The sequence below is a fragment of the Hylobates moloch genome, unplaced genomic scaffold, assembly GCF_009828535.3.
Source record: "Hylobates moloch isolate HMO894 unplaced genomic scaffold, HMol_V3 SCAFFOLD_23, whole genome shotgun sequence".
Lineage (NCBI taxonomy): Eukaryota > Metazoa > Chordata > Mammalia > Primates > Hylobatidae > Hylobates > Hylobates moloch.
Window position 1 is genome coordinate 22,784,302 of NW_026652298.1, and position 13,974 is coordinate 22,798,275.

Below are 13,974 nucleotides of genomic sequence, written 5' to 3' on the forward strand. Positions count from 1 at the left end.
GTCAATTGATTTCCCACTGGCACATCTCTGGATTCATTTCTATTGGATCTCATCTTAGCCAGTTTTTACAGAGCCTCAAAATGCGTATAGCCTGGAGGAGGCCATCAGTGTCTTAATTCACAACCTGGTGTTTGTGTGTGTGTGTTTGTGTATGTGTGTGTGTTTGTGTATGTGTGTGTGTGTTTGTGTATGTGTGTGTGTGTGTGTGTGTATAGAGAGAGAGAAAAAAAAGAGGAGGAGGAGGAGAGAGAGAGAGAGACAGAGAAAGGGATGGAGAGGAAATTGTTCTCTTTCTCCTACTCCCTCAGAAGAGGGGGCGTGGGGCTGCGGGAAAGGTGGGGCCCTCCAGGGGGCTAGAACCCTGCACCACCTGAAAGAGTCAGGAGGGCCGAAGTGTCTTGTCTCCTGAGGGTGTCTGTGTGTACACTACCATCATGTGTCCAGGAGGAGATTCCTGTCCTAGAAGGCATTTCTCCTCCAACATTCTTTCTCCCTTGGGTAACCAAGTGAGGTGCTGAAACCCATCCTCTTAATTAACAGAGGTGCTCTGGGAGGCCTGAAGTCTCTTCAGACTGCTGGCTCAAACAGACCTGTGAGTGGCTGCATTTGTTTTTATGAAGCCCTACATGTGATCAGAGCTGCTCCGGGCAGCCCCAGACTATAGGCCTAAATAGAAAAATATCCTCTCTGTGAGCCAGGATCCACTAGCGAAATGAGCAAGAGATTTGTTTTTTCCTCTGGTGAAGGGAGGAACTCATCAAGTAGTTAATATGCACTACTTGACTTGATGCAGGGAAATACAGGAAACCATGAAATTTACATTTATATGACTTTATGAGAAAAGGCAGATAAACACAGCACTTGCATCCACTGAAATGGTTTGCGCACTGGAAGCTCTAACTCGTGGAAACTACCTCTCCGACTGTCATTCCTAACATTGTGAGGCTTGAGAATTCATAAACAAAATGTGATGGCATCTTCCTGAACCAAAGTACCCAAGCTGCTTTGCCGTGCATACAAATTCTGGAGGAATTAGATGAAATAGAGTGTAGCTTTTGCTAAAGAAGCTACAGCATGCTTCTATATGAAGCAACAAAACTTTTCCAAGTTTTGAAAGATAGACTTGTGACATCCCAGATTGGTTGTTATTATTGGTTCTATAGCAATTGTCTTCCTTCTTTGGTAGAAACACGTGGAAGATGAGATAATGTATTTAAGCCATTTGTTGATGTTTTCCAGTCTAATCACCCTTTGTTTGCTTGACAGCATTGTTGGTATGTTGGTAGTATATAAACTCCATCTGTAGCTATCAAAGCTTTAGTACCTCATCCTCCCATCTGAGCTAATGGATGACATTCTTACTAACCAACAATGGCACTTTGTGGCTGGCTCAAAGTCAGATCGTTTTCCAAAGATGATGTTAGGAACATTTGTTTAGCATGTAGCATATAATCAGGAGCTATTTTTCTTAACTGTCTTTTTCTCTTGTTTGTTTTCTTTCCTTTCTGTATATTCTGTTTTGTCTTTGCCTACTTCTCTGGTTCACAAAAGGTCCCTTCAGTTATAATGTTAGAAGGCCTTCGGAGTTGTGGCTTCTTTTTCTCCTTCTTCCTTCTTCCCCTCATCCTCCTTTTCTTTCTTTCCTTCCCTTCCTCCTTTCCTCCTTCCTTTTTCCTTTCTTCCTTCTTTCCTTTCCTTCCTCCCTCCCTCCCTTTCTCCCTCCCTTCCTTTTTCTTCTTCTCTTCTCTTCTCTTCTCTTCTCTTCTCTTCTCCCTTCTCTTCTCTTCTCTTCTCTTCTCTTCTTTCTTGACAGGGTCTAGCTCTGTCTCCCAGGCTAGAGTGCAGTGGTGCAATCATGGCTCACTGCAGCCTTGACCTCCTGGGCTCACATGATCCTCCCACCTCAGCCTCCCCAGTAGCTGGGACTACAGGTGCATGCTACCACATCAGGCTAATATATATATATATTTTTTTAGATTTGGGATTTTGCCATGTAGCACAGGCTGATCTCAAACTCCTGGGCTCAAGCAATCCTCCTGTCTCGGTCTCCCAAAGTGCTGGGATTACAGACATGAGCCATCTCACTGAGCCCAGCATCTTTCTTGATGCCAGGTTCATTGTCGTTGCTGTTTGTTTTTTGTTTGTTTCAGGGTTTAGACCTTCAACATTATATGGACATTTGCTGTCAGTTTTCTTGAAGATGATGGGTTAACTGCCCAAACAACTGACACACAAAAAACCAAATCAGAAGAATCAGCATAATTTATTATTATTATTTCTACTCTTTGAGTTTTCATCTTTAGGATTTAAGGTACTATGGTCCTACAGGAGTCAGAGCTTATTCTAAATTCCTCACTTTCAGGCCGGGTGCCGTGGCTCACACCTGTAATCCCAGCACTTTGGGAGGCCAAGGTGGGCAGGTCACTTGAGGTCAGGAGTTCAAGACCAGCCTGGCCAACATGGCAAAACCCCATCTCTGTACTAAAAATGCAAAATGTAGCTGGGCATGATGGCACATGCCTGTAGTCTCAGCTACTCGAGAGGGCGAGGCACAAGAATCACTTGAACCTGAGAGGTGGAGGTTGCAGTGAGTAGAGATCGCACCACTGCACTCCAGCCTGGGTGACAGAGTGAGACTCCATCTCAAAAAAAAAAAAAAAAAAAAAAAATCCTCACTTTCTTCGTTAAAAATATAAAGCATGTAAAGATTAAAGTTAAATTGCACCAGGAAGTGGATCCCATGGAGTGAAGATCAGACCATGGTGGATTGACTTCTAAAGACTCCTGGCATGCGAGGAAGAAACCCGGAAGGGGAAGAGGAAAGCAAAGGGGTCAGGAATGGCTCTTCCTCAGGGTCTATTGACATTCAGGGATGTGGCCATAGAATTCTCTCAGGAGGAGTGGAAATGCCAGAACCCTGCTCAGAGGACTTTTTTTTTTTTTTTTTTTGAGATGGAGTCTCGCTCTGTTGCCCAGGCTGGAGTGCAGTGGCGCAATCTCGGCTCACTGCAAGCTCCGCCTCCCAGGTTCATGCCATTCTCCTGCCTCAGCCTCTCCGAGTAGCTGGGACTACAGGCGCCCGCCACCACACCTGGCAAATTTTTTTGTATTTTTAGTAGAGATGGGGTTTCACCGTGGTCTCGATCTCCTGACCTCGTGATCCGCCCACCTTGGCCTCCCAAAGTGCTGGGATTACAAGCGTGAGCCACCGCGCCTGGCGCTCAGAGGACTTTATACAGAGACGTGATGTTGGCGAATTATAGGAACCTGATCTCCCCGGGTGTCTCTTCCAAATGCATGATGAAGAAGTTGTCATCAAAAGGGTAAGGCAATACAGAAGTGTTCCACACAGGCGCATTGCAAAGACATGCAAGTTATCACACTGGAGATTTTTGCTTCCAGGAAATTGAGAAAGAAATTCATGACTTTGTGTTTCAGTGGCAAGAAGATGAAAGAAATGGCCATGAAGCACCCATGACAGAAATCAAAAAGTTGACGGGTAGTACAGACTGATATGATCAAAGGCATGCTGGAAACAAGCCTATTGAAGATCAGCTTGGATCAAGCTTTCATTCCCATCTGACTGAACTGCACACATTTCAGCCTGAAAGGAAAATTGGTAATCAAGTTGGGAAGTCTATCAATGATACTTTCTCAGTTTCAGCATCCCAAATAATTTCTTGTAGGCCCCAAACCCATATTTCTAATAAGTGTGGGAATAATTCCCTCCATTTCCCTCCATTCTTCATTACTCACACAAAAACGAGAAGTACACATGAGAGAAAAATCTTTCCAATGTAATGAGAGTGGCAAAGCCTTTAATTGTAGCTCACTCTTTTTTTTTTTTTGAGACAGAGTCTCACTCTGTCGCCCAGGCTGGAATGCAGTGGTGCGATCTTGGCTCACTGCAAGCTCTGCCTCCCGGGTTCACGCCATTCTCCTGCCTCAGCCTCCCAAGTAGCTGGGACTACAGGTGCCCCACCACCATGCCCAGCTAATTTTTTGTATTTTTAGTAGAGACAGGGTTTCACCGTGTTAGCCAGGATGGTCTCTATCTCCTGACCTCGTGATCCGCCTGCCTTGGCCTCCCAAAGTGTTGGGATTACAGGTGTGAGCCACTGCGCTCAGCCAATTGTAGCTCACTCTTAAAAAAAGTCAGAAAATCCATTTAGGAGAGAAACAATATAAATATGATGTATGTGGCAAGGTCTTTAATCAGAAGCAATACCTTGCATGCCATAGATGTCACACTGGTGAGAAACCTTACAAGTGTAATGAGTGTGGCAAGACCTTCGGTCACAATTCAGCCCTCTTAGTTCACAAGGCAATTCATACTGGAGAGAAACCTTACAAGTGTAATGAATGTGGCAAGGTTTTTAATCAACAATCAAACCTTCCACATCATCATAGACTGCATACTGGAGAGAAACCTTATAAATGTGAAGAATGTGACAAAGTTTTCATTCGCAAGTCACATCTTGGAAGACATAGGAGAATTCATACTGGAGAGAAACCATACAAATGTAAGGTTTGTGACAAGGCTTATTGGATGTGATTCACACCTGGCACAACATACTGTAATTCACACTGGAGAGGAACCTTACAAGTGTAATGAGTATGACAAGACCTTCGTTCAAAATTCATGTCTTGTAATGCATAAGGCCATTCATACTGGAGAGAAACGTTACAAGTGTAATGAATGTGGCAAGGTTTTTAATCACAAAATTAGCTGGGCATGGTGGCACATGCCTGCAGGGCCAGCCATTGTGGAGTCTGCAGTGGGAGGATGGCTTGAGCCTGGGAGGTCGAGGCTGCAGTGAGCTGCGATCATGCCACTGCACTCCAGTATGGGTGACGGAGCAAGATACTGTCTCAAAAAAGGAATACTTATGGTAAAGTTTGGGTAGAGGAATAATGAAATCATTGATTAATCACAAATCAAACCTTGCATGTCATCGTAGACTTCATACTGGAGAGCAATCTTACAAATGTAATGAATGTGGCAAGGTTTTTAATAGAAAATCAAACCTTGAATGTCATCATAGACTTCATACTGGAGATAAATCTTACAAATGTAATGAATGTGGCAAGATTTTTGGCAACAATCAAACCTTGCATGTCATCATAGACTTCGTACTGGAGAGAAACCTTACAAATGTGAAGAATGTGACAAAGTTTTCAATTTCAAATCACCCCTCGAAATACACAGGAGAGTTCATACTGGAGAGAAACCATAGAAATGTAAGGTTTGTGACAAGAATTTTGGGTGTGATTCACACCTGGCACAACGTACTGGAATTCACACTGGAGAGGAACTGTACAAGTGTAATAAGTGTGACAAAGCCTTTAGTGGGCAGTCAACACTTACTCACCATCAAGCAATCCATGGTACAGGGAAACTTTACTAATGATTGTCACAAACTCTTCAGTAACGCTACAACCATTGCAAAACACTGGAGAATCCATAATGAAGAGAGGTCTTACAAGTGTAATAAATGTGGCAAATTTTTCAGACATCATTCATGCCTTGCAGTTCATTGACGATCTCATACAGGAGAGAAACCTTACAAATGTGATGATTGTGACAAAGCTTTTACTTCACGTTCACACCACATTAGATATCAGAGAATCCATAGCGGACAGAAATCTTACAAATGTCATATGCGTGGCAAGGTCTTCAATCTGAGGTCACTCCTTGCAGAATATCAGAGAATTCATTTTTGAGATAATAGTTCCAAATGCAATGAGTATAGCAAACCATCAAGGATTAATAGACATTAGAGTCAATTCAGCATTGACTTGAGTTTGAGTTGACTTAAAACATTGAGTTCAAGCATTAATTGACATTAAAGTGTTTATGTTAAGAGAACTGGGCCAGGCGCAGTGGCTCATGCCTGTAATCCCAGCACTTTGGGAGGCCAAGGCGGGTAGATCACTTGAGGTGAGGACTTTGAGACCAGCCTGGCCAACAGACGTGAGCCACTTTTCCCAGCTTGTTTTTTGTTTATTTAACAAAAGCTATAGGGATTTTTATGGGTATTATGTTGAATCTAAATCACATTGGGCTATATAATCATTTAACAATATTAATTTTTCCAAACAATCAATATGGGTTGTATCTCCATATATGTTTTTAATCATTTTGATCAATGTTTGTAGATTTCAAGGTAGGAAATTCTCAGCTTTTTATGTTTATGCCTAAGTGTTTCTTTAAGTTCTCTAGCAAATGGAAGTGTTTTAAAATTTTTGTTTAAAATTGTTTATTGTTAATGTATGGAAATTCAACTAATTTTTGGTGCTGATAATTTATTCTGCAAACACACTGAATGTGTTTATTAGTTCCAGCAGTATTTTGGCTGACTGTGATTTTCTATACAGAATATCATGTCATCTACAAACAAATATAATTTTACTTCTTTCTTTCTGATTTGGATGAGTTTTATTTCTTTTGCTATTTAATTACTCTCGCTAGGACAGCCAGTACTTATTGAATAGAAAGGGTGAGCATTGTTGCATCATGTGAGATCCTACAGGAAAAGCATTCCATTTTCCCTGTTTGGTTATTTCTATTGTTGAGGTAAATTTCCTTCTCTATCTATTTTGTTTAGGATTTCCATGATGACTGTAAGTTGAATTTTGTGAAATGCTTTTTCTCCATCTATTGAGATGATGTGTTTTCATCTTTCATTCTCTTCAAGTGGTATATCACATTGATTTGCTTGAATATGTTGAATCATCCTTGCATCCCAGAAGAAAATGGCACTTGCATATCTACAACCCTTTTATATATCCTTTTGAACACTGTTTTCTAGTAGAAGGGGTCTTCAAGAAGCTCATGGAAAAATACATATTATGAGAAAACTGTGCATGAATTCCACCCTTTTTGCACCAAAATAAACTGGTACAAATCTGTTATAACATGTCTGAACAGGCTCTAGTTTGAGGCACTCAGAAGGATAAGATATGAGTTTGAAAAGAGACTCTATCAAAGCAATATAAATTCTGCTAAAATTGAAACAAGAGGAAATGTCAAATTTACAATGAGACCAGATGCAGTGGCTCAGGCCTGTAATCCCACCACTTTCTTTTCTTTTCTTTTTTTTTTTTTTTTTGAGACGGAGTCTGGCTCTGTTGCCCAGGCTGGAGTGCAGTGATGCAATCTCGGTTCACTGCAAGCTCCACCTCCCAGGTTTATGCCATTCTCCTGCCTCAGCCTTCTGAGTAGCTGGGACTATAGGCGCCCGCCACTACGCCTGGCTAATTTTTTGTATTTTTAGTACAGACAGGGTTTCACCGTGTTAGCCAGGATGGTCTTGATCTCCTGACCTCGTGATCTGCCCGCCTCGGCCTCCCAAAGTGCTGGGATTATAGGCGTGAGCCACCGTGCCTGGCATCCCAGCACTTTCAGAGGCCGAGGCAGGGGGGTCACGTGAGCCCAAGTATTCAAGACCAGCCTGGGCAACATGGTGAAACCCCTTTCTCTACAAAGAATACAAAAATTAGCTGGGCATGGTGGCACATGCCTGTAAGGCCAGCTATTATGGAGTCTGCAGTGGGAGGATGGCTTGAGCCTGGGAGGTCGAGGCTGCAGTGAGCTGTGATCATGCCACTGCACTCCAGTATGGGTGACGGAGCAAGATACTGTCTCAAAAAAAGAATACTTATGGTAAAGTTTGGGTAGAGGAATAATGAAATCATTGATGTTTTATGAAAAGGTTATGGAGACGATGCCCAAAAGAAATCAACAGTTTGTAAATGAAGAACTCATTTTGAGTTGGGACAAGACAGTGTTGAAAGTGATGCACGGAGCAGCAGGCAGACCATCCACATCAGTTTCACACACACAAAAAATAATCTTGTTCATACCACAGTGAAGAGGACTGACAGCTAATAGCAGAAACAATAGTCAGGAGTTTGCGAACAGGCTGGTTAACATGGTGAAATCTCGTCTTTACCAAAAATACAAAAATTAGCTGGGTTTGGTGGCGGGCACCTGTAATCCCAGCTCTTCGGAAGTCTGAGGCCGGAGAATTGCTTGAATCCAGGAGGCGCAGGTTGCAGTGAACCGAGATGGCACCATCGCACTCCAGCCTGGGCAACAAGAGCAAAACTTTGTCTCAAAAGAAAAAAAAAAGGTGTCAAGCCCCTTCTCTTTTTTTCTTCCACCATCGTGGTGTGTACTTGACTGTGCTTCTCACCAGATCTCACAAGACTTTCAGGATTAAGTGATTCATGGCCAAGAGACAAAAGCAAAATTGTTCCATTCCCCAGTGGATTTGGATGAAAACTGGTAATAAAATCAGGTACAACTCCAAAAGGAGACACTGGAGAAGAACTAAGCTGGGTCTATTAGTAATTGCACATGAGATGGCACATATATTTATATTGTCTGAGCATCACAATCACATTACCATATCAAGCTGAAAATGCCACCATTATCTGGAGAGTTGGACATGTTTTATTGGGCATACATTTTTTCTCTCTGAATCTGTTATGAATGCATTGGTTGCCTGGGTTCAGTAATAAATATGTGAGACTTTTCATTAAAAAAATTAAAGTTAAATTGCCATGCCATTAATGGAGAAAAGGAGCATTTTAACAAAAACAGTTTCCCCCCACCCCATTTCCATTTGATGCCCATCAAAACATACCACTGGCCATTCAGTAAAAATAGTTTAATAAACCCGAGAACAAAAGCAGTGTACTTGTACACAGACATATAAATTAAAGAAAATGAAAGAATAAAGAAAGCTAAACTCTACTTGTTAGGGTTCAAGCAGCAGGTACTTTTTTTTTTTTTTGAGACGGAGTTTCGTTCTTGTTGCCCAGGCTGGAGTGCAATGGCACGATCTCAGCTCACTGCAATCTCTACCTCCTGGGTTCAAGTGATTCTCCTGCCTCAGCCTCCCGAGTAGGTGGGATTACAGGCATGCGCCACCATGCCTGGCTAGCAAGTACTCTTTTTTTTAATAGATGCCTCCTTTTTTGCTGCCCAACACATCAATTGTATCTTCTCCCTCCACTTTCAGCTGTGCAGGTATCTACTTCATTGATTTGCTGCTTGTCAAATGCAGACCTGATCTGCCTGACAAACCCCATCCCTCACAATAGACTCTGGCATTTGAAGGCGTGGCTGGGACTAGGATCTGTTTCCAAAGTGGCTCACACATATGACTGGCAAGCTAGTGCTGGTTGTTAGCAGGAGGCCGCAATTCCTTACTACAAGGACCTTTCCATAGGGTTTCTTGAGAGTCTCATGAATGGCAGCTGGCTTCCCCCATTGTGAGTGATCCTGGACTCAGATTTTGATAGAGAGAAAGGAATTCCTGCTACCATAACTTTCCTAGCCTATTCCATCACCTCCGCACATTCTTGCCCTTGGGAGGAAGGGGAGTTTCCAGCTGGTAAATTTCGTGGAAGGAATTAAGTATGGTCAGTTAGCTTCCGTGGGCTTATTTTGGAGCAGGTTAATCCTCAGGAGGCAGACATTCTACTCTAATCTATTTTTTTTTTTTTTTTTTTTTGCCAGACGAAAGGGCCCACTCTTTAGGGGAGTCTTTGACTTGTCCAGCTATGCCAGGAACTGAGTGGACTGGGTTGAAGGTAAGCCCGTGTGGCTGTAGATCTAAAGTCATGACCTCCCATCGGCATTGCCAGTGACATTTTGAGCTCCACCAATATGATTCTATATCAGTTAGTTCTCAACAGTGGAAGAGCAGATGGGACCTCTTCCAACCTGAAAATTTGATGGAAGGGAATAAAATTAGATTAATTCAGCAAATAATTTGAAGAATGAAATAGGTTCCCACTGGGTAAATCTGAACATCTTCAAGGCTGAGGATATTACTGTGTTCAATTCTTTTCCTCACAGCCTAAGAAGGTACTATCAAGACTTCTTCCAGAGGAGTGTTTGGATAGGCACAGCACAGGAAATCGGGGGTGGAAGTGTAGAGAGAGAGAGAGAGAGTCATTTTTGTTTATCATCTTTGCCCTCAAGTTTTCTCACCTGCTTTGGTCAAATGTCTAGTGGCGGTACTAACGTGAGAAATATCAACCAGTTAAAATTTTCCTGGCAGACTTTTGACTCCAATCTCTACTTCCTGTTGTAACAACAGATCCTCAACAATGACGACGACTACTACTATGATAATAGTACTTACTATTTTTGAGCACCTACCATAAGCCCAACAGCATCCTTTGAACTTTACATACATTGTTTCTGATATAAATATCAGATACCTAAGAGGTAGATGTTATTTTCATTTTACAGGTGAGGACAATAAGGCCCAGAGAGATTAAGAAACGTGCTGCAGGTCACACAGAGATTGGAACACCTTTCTGTCTGACTCCAAAGCTGGTGCTCTTTTCATTCTGTCACATCTCAACTTTTCAGGGTGGAGAGGGCAGTTAAAGAAGAGGGTGTTCTTGCTTTTTGAGGCTTCTTGACTTCTCCTAGGAGGGTTTTCCAGACAACCCAGAAACTCAGGGGACATTAAGGCAGAGGATTCAATTCAGAGACCATCTTACCCTTCCAACAGCCCCATCTCTTGCCCCACTTGCTTCCCAGCCATGAAACTGTTATCACATCTAACTCGGAACTGTGCTAAGTGGCCATCTGTTCAGCCAGGAGGTGCCATTATCTTTTATGGTCCTTTAAAATGGCCGTTGCCTGAGTAATTGAAACTGCATTTGACAATGGAAAATGAGATTCTGTGTCTCTGAGGGACCATATCTACATTGCTATTTTGTCTTCCTATGGCAAAAGGAACTTGAAAGAACTCGAACGTTGAGAGGGAGGAACAGCAATTACCTTAATAAGTGTGGTAGGCAGAATGATGGCTTTCCACAGCTGTCCATGTCTTTTTCCTTGGGACCTGGGAATATGGTTCCTTACATGGCAAAAGGGACTTTGCAGATGTGATTAAATTAAGAGATTTGCATTGGAGGAGATTATTTTGGATTATCTGGTAGGCCCAATATTATTGCAAGGGTCCTTAGGAGGGAAGGAAGGAGGCAGGAGAGTCAGAGAAGATGTGACTACAGCAGCAGAGGATTGCTGACTGGGGGTCATAAGCCAAGGAATGCAGGAAGCCTCTAGAAGCTGGAAAAAGCAAGGAAACAGATGCCCCCTAGACCCCCAGAAGCAACACAGCCGTGCTGACACCTTTTAGTCCGGTGAGACCCAGTCAGATTTCTGACTTCTACAACTGTGTGTTAATCTGTATTGCTTTAAGGCACTAAATTTGTGGTAATTTGTTACAATGGCAGCAGGAAATGAATACACTAAGATACTCTCTACTCTTCCTCACTTAATTATTTATACAATTGGCCATTAAAAATCCTGGCCAGAACCTCTGCATCTGCTAGGGACCTCGCCATCTAGTCTTTTCTCGCAAAGCAAGAGGCATCGGCGTATCACATCTGGCGTACCATGTTGTTATTGCCTCTTTTCATAATGGCCTTTTGGAGCAAACAGCTTACACAATACTGTTTCATACTGATAAGTAAAGAAACTTTGACAGATCAACACCATTTCTGTGGAGTCAAACACTAGAGGGCTCTGCATAGCCTGTTACTTACTCTGAGATGTAATAAATACAAATCAGCAATAGTACAACCAGTAGACGGCATATGTCCATTTGCGGCTTGTGCTTCTGGAAAACAAGGCATGGCTATCACCACTAGGCAGCCCCCCGGGTTTCCTGAGTCAGCTATTACCAACGGAACTGCTTCAATGCTATGGGAAATGAGGTGAAAAAAGTCAATGACTCCCAGTCAAGCTCCAAAGGAAATGGCACAGCTAATGCAAGTTCCTCTGAAGCTGACCCGGTATCTGTCAGTGTTGACGGTTAATGACCCTGGTTGGGGCCCCACTGGAGAGTGGGGTAAAGAGCATCTTTGTTTTCAGCTGAACACTTCAGAAACTGCCTTGTGGATTAAAGGCGTCCACTGACTAAATGCCAGCCAGCAGGATAATGATTTAATTAACCCTCCTACTGAAGCTGGTGGAAACCCAGAGCAGTCATTTCCTGGTAGAAACTCTTACCACAAAACAAATTCAATTGATTTCTGCCCACTCCTCTCATCCTCTGTGGAAATCAGAAAGAGCAAATCAGTTCGAGCTGGTTAAACCAAAGATGCCTTCCGGAGGGCTTCAATTTGCCAACACTGCAGGGAGCCAGGATGAGCTGGGGTCCAATAAACCCCACGCAGCTTTGGCGCACAGTGTCAGGTCACTTCTAGATTCTTACACTCCTCTGTGCTCTGGGCTATCTCCTCTATGCACACTCAGGGGAAAGTTCCCCTCATTGATTAAATGCTGCATTACCCCTTAATGAGTGTTTATGCACTGGTCACATTACCGCTAAATCAGAAATAAGGCATTCCTGCCTTAAGCATTGGAAATCATCCCAGTAACTGGCTAACACTAATCTTGTCAAGATACCAGAATTTAACATCGAATTAGTCAATCAAATTACCAGAAGGAGATAAAGTGACATTTTGGCATTTCCATTTTACTGACAGGGTTAGAAATCTATGTCCCTTACCACGTATTCCCTGAGCACCTCTGATGTGCTGGCACACTTAGAAAAAGCTAACTAATCCTATGTTAATGTGTACAATCAGGACCCGAGACCTAAATCTAGGTAGTGTCTCAGATCATTCACTGTTTGGGATTATTTGCATTACTATGATTCTGTCGCTAGGAAGATGGCAAGATGAACTTATACAAAATTTAATTCTTGGGTAGGCACTCTGCCAGATGTATCATTTAATCTACAGACTAACTTGGTGTCAGTTTGGGTCTTCCAATAAGCAAATGCTGAGATAGAGTCAGGGTTATCGGGGAATAACACTAGTGTCTCTGTTTCATTTACTTCGGCTCTAATCTTTGTGATTTATTTTCTACTGGCAAATTTGGGTTTGGTTTGTTCTTGTTTTTCTGGTTCCTTGAGATGCAACATGAAGTTGTTAATTTTTGATCTTTCTATTTTTTTGATGTAGGCATTTAATGCTATAAAATTCCCTCTTAGCATTGTTTTTGCTGTACCCCAGAGGTTTTCGTATGTTGTGTTTCTGTTTTAATTCATTTCAAAAAAGTTTTAAATTTACATGTTAATTTATTCATTGACCCAGTGATCATTCAGGAACATGTTGTTTGATTTCCATGTATTTGTATAGTTTCAAAAATTCCTCTTGTTATTGATTTCTAGTTTTATTCTGCTGCAGTTTGAGAAGGTACTTGACATGATTTTGGTTTTTAAAAATTTGTTGAGACTTGTTTTCTGGTCTAAAATATGGTCTGTCTTGGAGAACGTTCCACGTGCTGATAAGAACATATATTCTACAGTTGGTGTGCAGATTAGTCTATAACATTCTAAGTCCATTTGGTCAAAAGAACAATTAAGTCCTTTTTTTTTGTTATTTTTCAGTCTCAATGACCTGTCTAGTGCTATGACTGTGGTATTGAAATCCTCCACTACTGTATTGCTGTCTATCTCTTTCTGTGGGTCTGCTAATATTTGTTTTATGACCCTGGGTGCTTTGGTGTTGGGCGCATATATATTTAGGATTGTTATATCCTCTTGCTGAATTCATTCCTTTATCATTATATAATGACCTTCTTTGTGTGTTTTTATTAAATTGTTTTTGATTTAAAGTGTGTGTGTGTGTATGTGTGTTGGGGTTTTGTTTTGTTTTGAGATAGAGTCTTGCTCTGTCACCCAGGCTGGAGTGCAGTGTTGCAATCTTGGCTCACTGCAACCTCCGCCTTCTAGGTTTAAGTGATTCTCCTGCCTCAGCTTCCCGAGGAGCTGGGATTACAGGTGCCTGCCACCATGCCCAGCTAATTTTTATGTGTTTAATAGAGACAGGGTTTCACCAAGTTGGCCAGGCTGGTCTTGAACTCCTGACCTCAAGTGATCCACCTGCCTCGGCCTCCCAAAGTGCTGGGATTACAAGTGTGAGCCACCA

The 13,974-nt window shown here is 42.2% G+C and overlaps 2 pseudogenes; both read left to right on the plus strand.

Annotated features, from left to right (window-relative positions):
* Positions 1-2,838: 2,838 nt before the first annotated feature.
* Positions 2,839-3,535, plus strand: LOC116462529 (zinc finger protein 480-like; annotated as a pseudogene).
* On the plus strand, positions 3,475-5,541 carry LOC116462731 (zinc finger protein 845-like; annotated as a pseudogene).
* The last annotated feature ends 8,433 nt before the right edge of the window (positions 5,542-13,974 follow it).